This window comes from Scyliorhinus torazame, chromosome 4 (genome assembly GCF_047496885.1).
Source record: "Scyliorhinus torazame isolate Kashiwa2021f chromosome 4, sScyTor2.1, whole genome shotgun sequence".
NCBI lineage: Eukaryota > Metazoa > Chordata > Chondrichthyes > Carcharhiniformes > Scyliorhinidae > Scyliorhinus > Scyliorhinus torazame.
Window position 1 is genome coordinate 110319939 of NC_092710.1, and position 16247 is coordinate 110336185.

The window sequence follows — 16247 nt, forward strand, 5'->3', positions numbered from 1 at the left end:
AGCAGCTGCCCTGTAGGCGGCTCTCACTAGCACAGCAGTCGCAGGCAGGCACTGTTCTAGTCGATTAAAGCCACTGTTCACTTGAACTCTCTGTCTCGCGTGAGTTGATGGTCACATCAGGGTGGGGTAACCGGTGTGTGTGAGACGGGGTTGGTGCTGGGGACACAGTGCTGCCTACTCACCCCTGGCTGCCCTGAGTAGGTCGTGCAGTTTCTTTCTGCTGGCTGGTCCGGACGGTGTTGCCCACGACGCTGACCACCTCTGCCACCTGAGACCAGGACCGGCGAATGATGGTGGATGGCAGCCTTCCTTCCCACCCCGGGGTACAGGGTCACCTCTCCTCCACAGCATCCAGCAGGGTCTCCAGTTTCGCGCCAGTAAACCTTGATGCCGCTTGTTTTGCTGCCATCTTGTTGGCTGGGATGGTGTGTGTGGGGAGTGAAGTGTGTATGTGCGACTGCAGCTTGTCAGCCTCCCGAGTGTCAATCACGGACCCGGCGAATCCCGCACCGTTTCTCATTGGAATCGATTGTGTTCCCCGTGGTGCCGGTGGTAGCCCCTCAACGGTCGCTGAATTCTTCAAGATGTCCGCTAATCCTACCCCGTTGTCAACACTTAATCCAGCCCATTGTGTTTCTACATTGCATAAAATACCAGCTCAAACTTTAACCATCCATTCTGGCATCATTTTGTACAGTAGTGTCTCAAGTTGCCCTCCACGGCAACTTCACATCCGAAGGAAAATGCCGTCATTAGTCAGATACAGGTTGTGTTTGGGGTCTTTGCTTAAATGGAGAGCTACTCTCGATGAATTGAATAACCTTAATCAGAGTAAGATTAGGGATTGAAGGAGTTAACCCCAGCTGCAGTGGAGCTACCAAACATTTATCATATTGTTTGTAGTGGTTGTAAGCTGGGCTCGGCCTTATAAACGCTTCTAAAGCTTGGGATTTCAATAGGAGCTGTGGGTTGGGTTGTATGCACCCAGTGCCGTATCGGTATTTAGGTATTTAGCCTTGACAAGAAGTTTTCTCAAACAACTGAGAAACATCTGCTCCAAAAGCAGAATAAACAGTCATTCATCTCATTTTGCAGTGTGGGATCTTGCCTTGCACTGGGCGGCTGCAGTACTGTACATTACAACAGGGACTGCATTTCAAAAGTACTTCATTAAATGTAAAGCTCTTTGAGACAGCAAGGAAGTGAAAGTTTCTATACAAATGCAAATTGTTCTGTCTTTCCCTTTTCCAAAACTCGTTAAAGTGGGCACCCCAAGACAAGGTGGGATATTGGAGATAGAGTGGGATATTGGGGACAGAGTTGGTCGTTGGCGACAGAGTTGGATATTGGAGGCAGAATGGATTATTGGGGACAGAGTGGGATACTGGGGACAGAGTGGGCTATTGGAAAAAAGGGACAGTGTGGGATATTGGGGGCAGAGTGGATATTGGGAACAGAGTGGATATTGAAGAAAGAGTTGGTTATTGGGGACAGAGTGGTTTATTTGGGACAGACTGGTTTATCTGGGGCAGATGGGTTATTGGGGACTTAGCGGACATTGGGGACAGAGTGGGTCTTTGGGACAGAGTGGGATATTGGGAGAGAATGGGCCATTTGGGACAGAGTGGTTTATTGGGGACAGAGAATGTAGACCAAGACCAAGACAGGTCAGCAGCACGGTTCAATTCCTGTACCCTCCCCGAACAGGCGTCGTCGGAATGTGGCGACTAGGGGCTTTTCACAGTAACTTCATTTGAAGCCGACTTGTGACAATAAGCGATTTTCATTTATGGGGCTGGTTTAGCACACTGGCTAAATCGCTGGCTTTTAAAGCAGACCAAGGCAGGCCAGCAGCATGGTTCAATTCCCGTACCAGCCTCCCCCAACAGGCGCCGGAATGTGGCGACTAGGGGCTTTTCACAGTAACTTCATTGAAGCCTACTTGCGACAATAAGCGATTTTCATTTCATTTTTTCATTTTTCATTAATGGGGACAGAGTGGGTCATTTGGGACTGAGTGGATTAATGGGGACAGAGTATGTTAATGGAGACAGAGTGTGTCATTTGGGACCGAGTGGATTAATGGGGACAGAGTGGGTCATTGGGGTCAGAGTGTGATATTGGGCACAGAGTGGGTTATTAGGGACAGAGTTGGATATTGTGGACAGAGTGCATTACTTGGACAGAGTGGGCTATTGGGGACAGAGTTGGTCATTGGGTACAAAGTGGGTTATTGGGGACAGAGTGGGATATTGGTGACAGAGTGGGATATTGGGGACAGAGTGGGATATTAGGGATAGACTGGGATATTAGGGATAGAATGGGAAATCAAGGGCAGGGTTGAATTTCAAACTGAACTCTGATGTTCCTATGAACAATTATTCGGCTGTCAAAGGTTTTCTTTTTTTTAAAAATCTTTTTATTGTCATTTCCCATATTTATAAACAGTTGTATATATACACATCACATTTTTCTTGCCCGCACTAATTTCCTTTATTATACAGAGAGGTTTATTTTGTCCTTCGTTTAACTGACCCTATGTACATTTTGTTGCCCTCTGATCAGTCTATAGTTCCTCTCCCTTCCCCATTCCCCCCCTCCCTTCCTCTCCCCCACGCTCCCCCCACCCCCTGGCTTCGGCTGTGTTTTTCTTTTATTTTCCGTAATGAATGAAAAAAGAGAAAAAAAAAGGGGAGGTAGGCCCCCCCCCCCCCATCTCTTGTGGTTTCCCCACCTTCCTTCCGTCTCCCCCCCCTTAGGTTACTCCTCGTTGCTGGCCTCGAACAGGTTTTGGAACAGACCAACAAACTGCCCCCAAGTATCCAGGAAGCCGTCCTCTGACCCTCGGGTGACGTACTTAATCTTCTCCAGGTGGAGAAATTCCGAGAGGTCAGCGAGCCAGTCTGCAGCTTTGGGTGGTGCTGCCGATCGCCAGCCGAGCAGGATTCTCCGGCGTGCGATTAGGGGAGCGAAAGCCAGGGCGTCGGCCCCCTGCCCCATGTGTAACTCTGGCTGCTCCGATACCCTGAACATTGCCACTATTGGGCATGGCTTCACCCTCACCCCCACAACCTTGGACATTGCCTCGGAGAAGGCTGTCCAGAACCCAGCAAGCTTGGGGCAAGCCCAAAACATGTGGGTGTGGTTGGCCGGGCCCTCTGGCACTGCTCACATTTGCCCTCCACCTCCCGGAAGAACCTGCTCATTCGGGTTCTGGTCAGGTGTGCTCTGTGCACCACTTTGAGCTGCATTAGGCTGAGCCTTGCGCAGGAGGAGGTGGAGTTCACCCTGCTCAGTGCTTCGCTCCAGAGTCCCCATCCTACCTCTGTCCCCAGTTCGTCCTCCCATTTTTGTCTGGTCTCGTCCAGTGGAGTCCGGGCTCTGTCCAGTAGCTGTCCGTGTATTTTCCCACATAGCCCCCCCTTCTCGCTGCTTGTGTGGTTCAAAGATAGGACAGGAAAAAGAAGCAACCTACTTTTCTACATCGAGTTCACAACCTCAACAAAGTACTTTTCAGATAATTAAATTATTTTTGAAGCCGGTCACAATTTTAATATAGGAAACTGGCAGTCAATATGTACACAGAAAGTTCCCACAAACAGCAAGATACCTTACAATGTCCAGGTACTACCATCACCATCCTTGGGTATGCCCTTGTCTCACCAGCAGAGGTGGCAGCACAGTGGTATTCAGTTATGAGGCCGTTGCCCTGAGAGTCCTCAATATCGGCTCTGGAACCCACATCCTTGTGACATTGTGGGCCATCAGTGGTGCCAGGTCCCGGAGGGAGACTGAGTCCTGGCGCCCGTCGGGGTGTGCCACGTAGGCGTACAGCGGGTTCGCGTGTCGGAGGTAGACCCTTTCGATCAAAGGGTCCGACTTATGGGTCCGCACATGCTTGCGAAGGAGGACGGGTCCAGGAACTGTCAGCCATGTTGGGAGCGAGACCCCGGAGGTGGACTTCCTGTGGAAGGCAAAGAGACGTTCATGAGGGGTTTCGTTAGTCGCGGTGCAGAGGAGCGATCAGATGGAGTGGAGCACGTCGGGGAGGACCTCCTGCCAGTGGGAGACTGGAAGATTTTTAGACTGCAGGGCCAGCAGGACGGCCTTCCAGACCGTCCCGTTCTCCCTCTCCACCTGCCCGTTTCCCCGGGGGTTGTAGCTGGTCGTCCTGCTCGAGGCGATGCCATTGCTGAGCAGGAACTGACGCAGCTCATCTCTTATAAAAGAGAATCCCCGATCGCTGTGGGCGTAGGTGGGGAAACTGAACAGAGTGAAGATGCTGTGGAGGGCTTTAATGACCATTGCAGAAGTCATATCGGGGCCTGGGATGGCGAAAGGGAACCGGGAGTACTCATCGACCACGTTCAGAAAGTATGTGTTGCGGTCGGTGGAGGGGAGGGGCCCTTTGAAGTCCATGCTGAGGCGCTCAAAGGTGCGGGAGGCCTTCCCCAGGTGCGCTCGATCTGGCCTGTAGAAGTGCGGCTTGCACTCCGCGCAGACCTGGCAATCTCTGGTGACGGTCCTGACCTCCTCAATGGAGTAGGGCAGGTTGCGGGCCTTGATGAAATGGAAGAACCGGGTGACCCCCGGGTGGCAGAGGTCATAGTGGAGAGCCCAGAGTCGGTCCACTTGTGTGTTGGCACATGTACCGCGGGATAGGCCATCAGGGGCTCATTGAGCTTCCCCGGGCGATACAAAATCTTGTAATTATAGGTGGTGAGCTCGAACCTCCACCTCAAGGTCTTGTCGTTTTTGATCTTGCTCTGCTGTGTGTTATTGAACATGAAGGCAACCGACCGTTGGTCAGTGAGGAGAGTGAATCTCCTGCCGGCCAGGTAATGCCTCCAATGTCGCACAGCTTCCACAATGGCTTGGGCCTCCTTTTCGACAGAGGAGTGCCGGATTTCGGAGGCATGGAGGGTGCGGGAAAAGAAGGCCACGGGTCTGCCCGGCTGGTTGAGGGTGGCGGCCATAGCTACGTCCGATGCATCGCTCTCCACCTGAAAGGGGAGGGACTCGTCGACCGCGTGCATCGTGGCCTTGGCGATGTCCGCCTTGATGCAGTTGAAGGCCTGGTGGGCCTCAGCCACCAGGGGAAAAACTGTGGACTGAATGAGGGGGCGGGACTTGCCCGCATAATTAGGGACCCACTGGGCATAGTAGGGGAACAACCCCAGGCATTGTTTCAGGGCCTTGGGGCAGTGGGGGAGGGGGAGTTCCATGAGGGGGCACATGCGGTCGGGGTCGGGCCCCAGAACTCCATTTTCCACGACATAGCCAAGGATGGCTAAGCGGTTGGTGCGGAACACGTATTTCTCCTTATTGTAGGTGAGGTTAAGGAGTTTGGCGGTGAGGAGGAATTTTTGGAGGTTAGCGTCGTGGTCCTGCTGATCGTGGCCACAGATGGTGACGTTATCTAGGCACGGGAAGGGTGCCCGCAGTCCGTACCGGTCAACCATTCGTCCATCTCACGTTGGAAGACCAAGACCCCATTAGTGACGCCGAAGGGAACCCTAAGGAAGTGATAGAGGCGGCCATCTGCTTCGATCGCAGTGTATTGGCGGTACTCCGGGCGGATGGGGAGCTGGTGGTAGGCGGACTTCAGGTCCACTGTGGAAAAGACCTGATACTGCGCAATCTGATTGACCATGTCCGATATGCGTGGGAGGGGGTACACATCGAGCTGCGTGTACCGATTGATGGTCTGACTGTAGTCAATGACCATCCTGTGCTTCTCCCCAGTCTTTACTACTACCACTTGAGCTCTCCAGGGGCTGTTGCTGGCCTCAATGACCCCTTCCCGCAGAAGCCGTTGGACCTCCGACCTGATGAAGGTCCTGTCCTGGGCACTGTACCGTCTGCTCCTGGTGGCGACGGGTTTGCAATCCGGGGTGAGGTTCGCAAACAGGGAAGGTGGATCGACCTTAAGGGTCGTGAGGTCGCATACGGTGAGGGGGGCAGGGGTCCGCCAAATTTTAAGGTTAAGCTTTGGAGGTGGCACTGGAAATCCAGGTCGAGTAACAGGGCAGCGCAGAGGTGGGGGAGGACGTAGCGCCGGAAGTTGCTAAACTCTAGGCCTCGGACGGTGAGGGTTGCGATGCAGTACCCCTGGATTTCCACGGAATGGGATCCCGAGGCCAGAGAGATTTTCTGGGTGACGGGGTGTACCGGGAGGGAGCAGCGCCTTACCGTCGTGGGGTGTATGAAGCTCTCTGTGCTCCCGGAGTCAAAAAGGCAGGTCGTCTTGTGTCCATCGAATTTCACCGTCTTTGTTGCGGTCACGAGGTTGCGGGGCCGGGACTAATCCAAGGTGATCGAGGCGAGCTGCGGCAGATGCTGGGAGGTCCCAGGCTGGTCAGCGGTGGTGGAGGTAGCGGCAGGCGATGAACGACCAGGCGAGCAGGGGTCCTGAGGTGCCATCCAAAATGGCGCCGAAGATTGGCGGCACCCATGGGACGAACATGGCAGGCGGCATCAAAGATGGTGGTGCCCACGGGCCGCACGTGGCCTGCGGAGAAGAATATGGCGGCGCCCATTGGCTGCGTGTGGCTTGCGGTGAAGAAGATGGCGGCGCCCACGGGCCGCACGTGGCTTGCGGTGAAGAAGATGGCGGCGCCCACGGGCCGCACGTGGCTTGCAGTGAAGAAGATGGCGGCGCCCATTGGCCGCACGTGGCTTGCGGTGAAGAAAATGGCGGCGCCCCTGGGTCGCACGTGGGGGGTGTAGGAACACCGGGCCTGGAAACAGTGGCGACTGACCGGGCCTGGCAAACAGAAACAAAGTGTCCCTTCTTCCCACAGCCGTTACAGGTCGTGCTCCACGCCGGGCAGCGCTGCCTGGGGTGTTTGCTTTGCCCGCAAAAATAGCACTTGGGCCCCCCAGGGTTGGCTGGCTGCCGCGCGGCGGAGGCTTGCGGTGAGCTAGAGGCAGCAGCTGGTGGGGCCCATGATGCCCACGAGGGTGCCGCGCAGTCGAGGGCGTACGACTGGGCGTTACGGGAGGCCACTTCTAACGAGTTCGCGAGCTGCCTAGTTCCCACAAGATCAAGCGTACCCCCTTCCAATAGCCGCTGGCAGACGTACGCAGACCCATGCCCGTATCGAAGACATCTCGGATTAAAAGTTCTGTGTGCTGGACTGCCGAAACTGCCTGGCAGCCACAGTTCCTCCCCATGATGTGCATGGCATGCCAGAAATTGTCCTGAGACTCCCCGGGGAGTTGCTATCTTGTGGACAGGAGGTGCCTGATGTATAGTTGATTGACTGGCTGAACGTAATGTCCCTTCAGGAGCTCCATCGCTTCGGAGTAAGTGGGCGCATCCCGGATGAGAGGAAAAATGTCAGGGCTCACCCGTGAATAAAGGACTTGGAGCTTCTGTGCGTCCGAGGGTTCCTCAGCGGATGTTCGGAGGTAGCTTTCGAAGCAGGCTAGCCAGTGGTCAAAGGTGGACGTAGCGTTGGCTGCTTGAGGGCTCAGCTGCAGGCGATCAGGCTTGATGCGGAGATCCATCATTTTAAAAATCTTTGCTCAATAAATTGAAGCACTATCAATTACCACAAAGAAGAGAGTAGTGGAATAATCGAGGCTTTATTGAGCAAAGATGTAGTGTCTCCTGTAGCTGGAACCAGAATGGCTGCAGCACCGGCGAGCACACACATTTATACTCCGTCTACTGGGCGGAGCCAGCAGGCAGGGATTTACCCATGTACGTCTACTATACATGTCTCACCGTAATACGTATAATACTGCTAGTGGTGACTACCACAGTGGGGGGTGAGTTTTGCTGAGCATCTCGCTGAAATTACAGCACAAAAGGAAGCCAGCCAGTCCATCATTCCAGTAACAGTGCTAGTTCTTCAAGAGCTTGTGTTTATTCAGTGCCTTCGGTTCAGGGAAACACCCTCAGTTGCTTCATGGAAGTGAGAGGAAAGAAGATTGGGGGTGCAGGGCCTTTGTAAGAGCTTGGAGAGATTGTAGATTGTCTGGACGAAGAGATGTGTTGTTGAGAATCCTTTCAAAGCTGTAGAGGCAGCTGGAGGGTTTTAAGATTTTGTATAAGGTGGCAATGTATTTGGAAGAGTGACTTAGAATGGGATTTTCCAATCCTTCCCGTCAGTGGTCCGGTTCCACCAATCCCTCCCATCAAACCCATGCCAGTTTCTGTTGAGTAATCAAACCAACCTCATTCCTCCACTCTATCCTCGCCACACCAAAATCTATTTCCTTCAAGTGCCCACGCAGTCTCCTTGTGAAATCATTGTTTCTGCCTCCACCCACCTCATGGGCAGCAAATTCCAGGTCATTACCACTCAGTGTATCAAGAAAAAATCATCCTTACACTCCCCTACATCTTGTGCTCAAAACATAAAATCTCCGCCCCCTAATCCTTGTACAATCAACGAATGGGAAGAGCTTTTCTTTGTCTACTTTATCTAAACCTGTCTTAATTGTGTGCTCCCCAATCATATCGCCCCACCCCACCCCACCCCACCCCAGACTTCCTTTTCTGACAGGCAATCAACCCCTGCTTCTCCAAATTAACTTTATAACGAGACAATAATAATGATCTTTATTATTGTCACAAGTAGGCTTACATTAACACTGCAATGAAGTTACTGTTAAAAGCTCCTAGTCGCCACATTCCAGCGCCTGTTCGGGTACACAGAGGGAGAATTCAGAATGTCCAATCCACCTAACAGCACGTCTTTCAGGACTTGTGGGAGGAAACCGGAGCACCCGGAGGAAACCCACGCAGACACGGGGAGGACGTGCAGACTCCGCACAGACAGTGACCCAAGCCGGGAATCGAACCTGGCACCCTGGCGCTGTGAAAAAACTGTGCTAACCACTGTGCTACCGTGCCGTCTACGTGCTCATCCCTGGAACTATTGTGGTAAATCTCCTTCTCTGCACCCTCTAAAGGATGCTTCACTTCTTTTCTAAAGTGTGGCGACCAGAACTGGGTGCAATAGTCTCGTTGTGACCTAACTAGAGTTCAGCAACGGTTCAGCATAACGGCTCCACTTTTGTACTAATTTGGAAGCCCAGGATACACTTTGCTGCCGTATTCTCAATATGCCCTGCCACCTTCAAAGGTCATTGTACATGTACCCCCAAGCCCCTCTGTCCTTGCACACTCTTTAGGACTGTGCCATTAAGTCGCTATTGCATCTGTCATACCATCCGCCAAAAGGCATCACCACACACCTCTCAACATTAAACTCCAGCTGCCATTTATCTGCCCACTCTCCCCGCCCACCCATGTTCTGCTGCAGCCCTATTGTTATCATCCTCACTTCTTTGCCTCTCTTCCAAGGCTGGTATCAGCATCAAATTTTAGAATTTTACTCTGTATTCAAATTTCATTGGCGACTCCTTAGTTACAAAGAAAGATAAACTTTGGTCCATTTAATTTTGTTGGGAGATTTCATGGGCGGGATTCTCTGTCCCGCCGCACCTGTTTTCCGGTGCTGCGTACCCCCACCGGCAGCAAGATCCTCCGTCCCGGCAGCGACCAATAGGGTTTCCCATTGTGGGCACCCCCATGCCATCGGGAAATCCACGGGCGCGAGTGCGCTGCCAGCGAAGCGGAGGATCCGGCGACGGAGAATCCCGCAGCATAAGTTTCCGCAAAAAGCACAATTAAACGCTGAAATGTGTTTTCCAGAGGAACGGGAATTGGCCAGTCAGCCTCTTGAGCCTCCGCCATTCTGTCAGAGCATGGGTTGACTGTTACCTCAGCTCCAATTTCACAGTTAGATTAGGGCAGGGGTTAGGTGATAGGAGGGTGTCGCTAGGGGGGGGAGGGAGGGGGAGTCGTTCTGCTGACGGGGATGGAAACTGGGCATGGTAACAGTGAGGAGGTCATGGGTGCAGCCGGCCAGGGGGCAGGCCAGAGGAAGTGCGACACATGGCTGAGGGGCTGGCCAAGGAAAGGAGATGGCTGTTCGGCAAAGGGGGGGGGGGGGCGAAGTGCCCCCCAACCAGGCTGATCATCTGGAACGTTAGAGGGTTAAACGGGCCAGTGAAGAGGGCACGTGTTTGCGCATCTGCAGGTTCTGAAGGCGGACATAGTCATGCTGCAGGATAAGGAAGGGCTGGGTCAGTCAGGTCTTTCAGTCGGGGCTTGATTCTAAGACGAGTGAGGTTGTGATCCTGATTAATAAAAGGGTACAATTTGAGGCGGAGGGCACAGTCGTGGATGGGAGTAGTAGGTTCGTTATGGTGAGGGGTAAGCTCGAAGGGGTGAGAGTAGTCCTGGTCAGTGTGTATGCCCCTAATTGGGACGATGTGGATTTTATTAGGAGGATGCTAGGGAGGATCCCCTACCTGGACTTGTTAAGTTGATCATGGGCGGGGACTTTAATCCAGTCCTGGAACGGGCAGGTTGCCAGCGATGGCAAATGAACTGAGAGGGTTCATGGAGCAAATGGGGGGAGCAGATCCGTGGAGATTTAGCCGGCCGACGGCAAGGGAGTTCTCGTACTACTCCCACGTCCACAAGGTGTACTCCCGAATTGACTACTTTGTTGTGAGTAGGGACCTGCTGGCCGGAATGGTGGGGGCAGAATATTCGGCAATTGCCATATCGGACCATGCTCCATACTGGGTGGACCTGCAGTTTTGTAAGGACAGCTTTCAGCGCCCACCATGGAGGCCAGAAGTTGGATTACTCGCGGACGAGGCGGTGTGTGAGAGGCTGAGGAAATGCATGCAGAATTACCTGCAGGTGAACGATACTGGAGAAGTCTCGGCAGCGGTGCTCTGGGAGGCACTGAAGGCAGTGGTGAGAGGGGAGCTGATTTCAATCCGGGCGTACAGGGACAGGGCAGAGACGGACTGACTGATTAAGGAAATTCTACGGACGGCCAGGAGTTACGCGGAATCCCCGAGGCCAGAGTTACTCAGGGAACGACAGAGGCTGCAGGCCGAGTTTGGGGTGCTGACTACAGGCAAGGCTGTGGAGCAGCTTAGAAAGGTAAAAGATGCGATTTATGAGCATGGGGAGAAGCTCAGTGGAATGCTTGCGCAGCAACTGAGGAAGAGGGAAGCGGCTAGGGAAATAGGGAGGGTAGTGGATGGGGAGGGTAATCTAGTGGGTGATCCAGCAGGGCTGAACAAGGTCTTTAGGGACTTTTATAGGAAGCTGTACGCTTCGGAACCACCCGGGGGACCGGGGGGGATGAGGCGATTCCTGGACGGACTGACCTTCCCAAGAGTGGGGAGGGGGTTGGTGGACGGACTGGGGGCCCTGGTCAGGATCGAAGAGGTATTGGGGGACCTGAAGGTCATGCAGTCGGGTAAAGCCCCACGCCCGGACGGGTATCCGGTGGAGATTTACAAAACATTTGCAGAGATAGTGGGGCCGGTGCTGGTCAGGGTCTTTAACGAGGCAAGAGACAGAGGGAGTTTACACCCGACGATGTTGCAGGCCACCATCTCGCTCATTCTGAAACGGGATAAGGACCCAGAGGCTTGTGGGTCATACAGGCCGATCTCTTTGATCAACGTAGATGCCAAGTTACTGGCCAAGACTTTGGTGACCAGAATTGAGGACTGTGTAGCGGATGTAATCCTGGAGGACCAAACCGGGTTTCTAAAGGGGAGGCAGCTGGTGGCCTACCTAAGAAGGCTGCTCAACGTGATTATGATGCCCCAGGAAAGTAGGGAGGTAGAGATAGTCGTAGCCATGGATGCTGAAAAGACTTTTGACCGGGTCGAGTGGGATTATCTGTGGGAGGTACTCAGATGGTTCGTGTTCGTGAGGGGGGGGGGCTCATCGACTGGGTTAGGCTATTGTATCAGTGCCCGGAGGTGAGTGTAAGGACGAACAGGCGACATCGGACTACTTTAGACTGCACCGTGGGACAAGACAGGGCTGCCCTCTCTCCCCACTGAGAGCCGCTGGCAATTACACTGAGAACTTCTAGGGTCTGGAAAGGGCTGGTCCGGGGGGGAGTGGAACGTAGAGTCTCGTTATACGCGGATGTTCTGCTGTTATATGTATCGAACCCAATGGTGGGGTGGACGGTATTATGGCAACCCTGAGGGAATTCGGCCAGTTCTCCGGATACAAACTGAACATGGCTAAGAGCGAGTTGTTTGTAATTCAGGCGAGGGGGCGGGAGAGTCGGCTGTAGGGGTTGCCGTTCAGGCTAGTGGGGGACAGTTTCCGATATTTGGGGATTCAGGTGGTACGGGTCTGGGGCAGGTTGCATAAGCTCAACCTGTCCCGACTGGTGGAACGAGTGAAGGAGGAGGTCCGGAGGCGGGATGCGTTCCCGCTGTCATTGGCAGGAAGGGTGCAGGCTGTTAAGATGACGATTCTCCCGCGGTTCTTGTTTGTTTTTCAGTATCTCCCCATCTTTATCCCGCGGTCCTTCTTTAAGAGGCTGAATAAAATTATTCTGGGATTTGTATGGGCTGGGAAGTCCCCTCGTGTGAAGAGGGTGATGCTTGAAAGGAACAGAGGAGAAGGGGGGCTGGCGTGGCCGAACTTCAGCAACTATTACTGGGCGGCCAACATAGCGATGATAAGGAAATGGATGGTGGGTGCGGGGTCGGTTTGGGAGCGGATGGAGGCTGCTTCGTGCAGGAGCACTAGCTTAGCAGCCCTGGTCACGGCGCCTCTGCCGCTTTCGCTGGCACGGTACTCCACCAGCCCGATAGTGGTGGCAGCTCTTCGGATCTGGGGCCAGTGGAGGTAAGAGCATCGGTGTGGACCCCAATATGCGGCAACCACCGATTTGCCTCGGGGAACATGGACGGGGGGGGGGGGGGATCGACTGTGGAGGAGGACGGGGATTGTGAGGATGGGGGTCTGTTCCTGGAAGGGAGCTTTCCAAGCATGAGGGCGTTGAGGAGAAGTTTGGGCTGAGAGGGAACGACTTTAGATATTTGCAGGTGAGGGATTTTGTACGCAGACTGGTGCCGTCCTTCCCACGTCTCCCGCCGAAGGGGGGGGCAGGACAGGGTAGTTTCTAGGGGAGAGGTGGGAGAGGGGAGAGTTTCAGACTCTACAAGGAGCTAATGAGAGCTGAGGATACGCAGACCGAGGACCTGAAGCTTAAGCGGGAGGAGGAGCTTGGGGGGGAGCTGGAGGACGGTATTTGGGCAGAAGCCCTGAGCAGAGTAAACGCGACCATAACATGCGCCAGGCTCAGCCTGATCCAGTTTAAGGTCGTGCACCGGGCCCACATGACGGTGGCCCGGATGAGTAAATTCTTCGGGCTGGAGGACAAGTGTGCTAGATGCGCCGGAGGGCCGGCTAACCATGTACACATGTTCTGGCCGTGCCCTAAACTCAGGGGGTATTGGCAGGGATTCGCAGATGTCATGTCCCGGGTGTTGAAAACTGGGGTGGTAATGAGCCCGGAGGTGGCAATCTTTGGGGTGTCGGAGGACCCGGGAGTCCAGGAAGAAAGGGAGGCCGATGTTCTGTCCTTTGCTTCCCTGGTAGCCCGGCGACGAATACTGTTAGCACGGAGGGACTCAAAGCCCCCGACGGCTGAGGTATGGCTATCGGACATATCGAGCTTTCTTGGCCTAGAGAAAGTCAAGTTCGCCTTGAGAGGTTCGCTACTAGGGTTCGCCCGAAGGTGGCAAAATACCTCAATAAGATTGTTTGTCAAAAACCCCCCAAAAAACTCCAATTTCACATGTCCAAAGATGCGCCGGTTAGCTGGATTGGCAAAAGATTGCCCATTAGTGTCCAAAGAGGTGTAGGTTAGAGGGGGTTATGGGGTTACAGAGATAGTTTGGGGGAGTAGGCCGAGGTGGGGTGCTCTTTCAGAGGGTCAGTGCAGACTCGAAGGGCCAAATGGCCTCCTTCTGCACTGTAGGAATTCTATGATTCCATGTTTTCTTCATATCCCTCAAAACCATTGCCTAACATAAACCTGTTGATCTCAATTTTGGAAGTTCCAATTGAACGCAGATTTTTTTTTTTGAGTGCGGGGCCGGGCCTGGAGTCCCTGATTTCCACTACCCCTTGTGTGAAAAGGTGCCTGCTGACCACATGCCTGGACAGACTGGCTCTAACTTTAAGGTGATGTCCCCTTGCTCTGAATTCTGCCAGCCGGGAATATAGTTTCTCTGCATCCTCCCCTGTCAAATCCTTTTACCATTTGAATCACGTCCTTGCCATTTATTTGAGCTGTTCCAACTTGTAAAGGTCACTTTAAATTCCAAAACATTCACTGTACTTGTTGACCAACCAACAAAGCTGCACAGAAGTTATGATCAGGCTGTTTAACTTTTGAGAAAAAATAGGAATGTTTAACCTTTCAAGTGATATTTGTTCACTGAGATCAAAAGTACAGCAATCTTGGAACTGGTGTGTGGTTTTGTACGTTACAGAGTTTGTCTTTCAGATGCGATGCCAAACTGATCTCTCGCCTGCCCTCTCAAGTGAATGTACAAGATCCCACGGCATTATTTTAAAGAAGAACAGAAGACTTCTCCTCAAAGCCTGACCAATATCGATCTCCCAACCAACATCGCGAAGAACAGATTCAAACTTCATTATCGCTTATTTATTCAAATGCAACTGATTGGCGTTGAGCCACTTTGGAACATTGTAAGAAGTTTGTTCAGACCAGCAGGAGCAGGCCATTCCGCCCATCCAGCACCATTCAAACGGATCATGGCAGATCATCCACCTCTCCGCCAATCCACCCCCCCCCCCCCCCCCATCCCCGTATTCCTTTTTGAAAAAAATATTTTTATTCTCCTCCTTTTTCACATTTTTTCCCAAATTTACACCCACCAACAATAAACAATAATCAGGAACGGGCAATGTCAATCCCCATATCAACAACAACGATCCCATCCTCCCACCAAACCCCCAAACATTAGCCCGCATGTTAACATAAACAAATGACAAAAAGGAATCAGGAATCACCCATAGTCACCATTAACCCCCCCCCGCCCCCCCCCCCCCCCCCGCCCCCCCGAGATGTTTGATGTAATCCAATTCTCGAAAGTGCATAATGAATGACGCCCATGAATTGTAGAACCCCTCCGTCCTTCCCCTCAGTTCAAATTTGACCTTCAAGAGTCAAGAATTCCAGCAGGTCCCCCCGCCACGCCAGGGCACAGGGTAGAGAGGTTGATCTCCACCCTAACAGGATCCGCCTTCGGGCGATCAATGAGGCGAAGTCTACAACATCTGCCTCCGCGCCCGTATCCAACCCCGGCTGGTCCGACACCCTGAATATGGCCTCGAAAAAGCCCGGGTCCAGTTTCACGTGCACCACTTTAGAGATTACCCTAAACACCTCCTTCCAGTAATCCTCCAGCTTTGGACAGGACCAAAACTGTAAGAATCTCGGGCAATCCCTGGTCCCCTTGAACTGTGAAACCGGACTTTAACCTCAGAAACTGTAAAATGGACACCTTTCTTGGCCAAATTTTTCCCAGCAAGCTTGGCTTGCAGGGCTGTCTGTGAGTGTGAAAGGAATGTTTGCAGCAACCCCCCCTGGACTTACAACTCATCAGTAGACAGACAGCACTAATTGGATCAGCAAAGGGCACAATGGAAATACTAATAGCCCTGAAACTCCCCCAGCCAAGAAACAATGTGTTGGTTAGAACTCCTTGCATATGATAATGACCTTGTCTCCATCGGAGCTGAAAAATCCATCAGCATAATCAGGTCATAATGGCAGCAATCTCGAGCGAATGGCAGACTCGAAAATCCCATCTTCTTAACGAGGTGTGGAAGACTGCGATCTCCCAGGACAATGGAGCGGGCAGGAAGCAGTTTACCCTGGAGGGAAACTGCCCGGAGACTGGAGCTGGCTACCTGGACCTATCAGGAGAAGGGGCGGGACCTGCGGGAACTTTGAAATGCTAACTGACATGCTCACACAAAAGAAGCTGGATTGGAGCGAAAAAACTTGGATTTTGGACTATAAAAAGGGTGGTCAAACGGCCATTCTCACTCTTAGGATCTTCTGCTCATGCTGAACTCTCTGCCCCTACAATATCAGCCTTGGATTGTAAGTATCCCGCAGCAGCTTGCGAAGCTCCCGGGACTAGTATAGTGGTTGAGGCTTTGGGGAAAGGGGGTGCATGCTCCTATTTTGCCCTTTTAAAAGATTGCTAAAATTGTGTATGTAAGTTTTATGTTGTGCTGCGATAGTATTCCTTCCATAGTAATAGTCATCAAAGTATAAGATAATTGTGTGTTTTCTGTATTTGGTGGTGGTTGATCTTGGCAATTAATAAATATATGTGTTTGG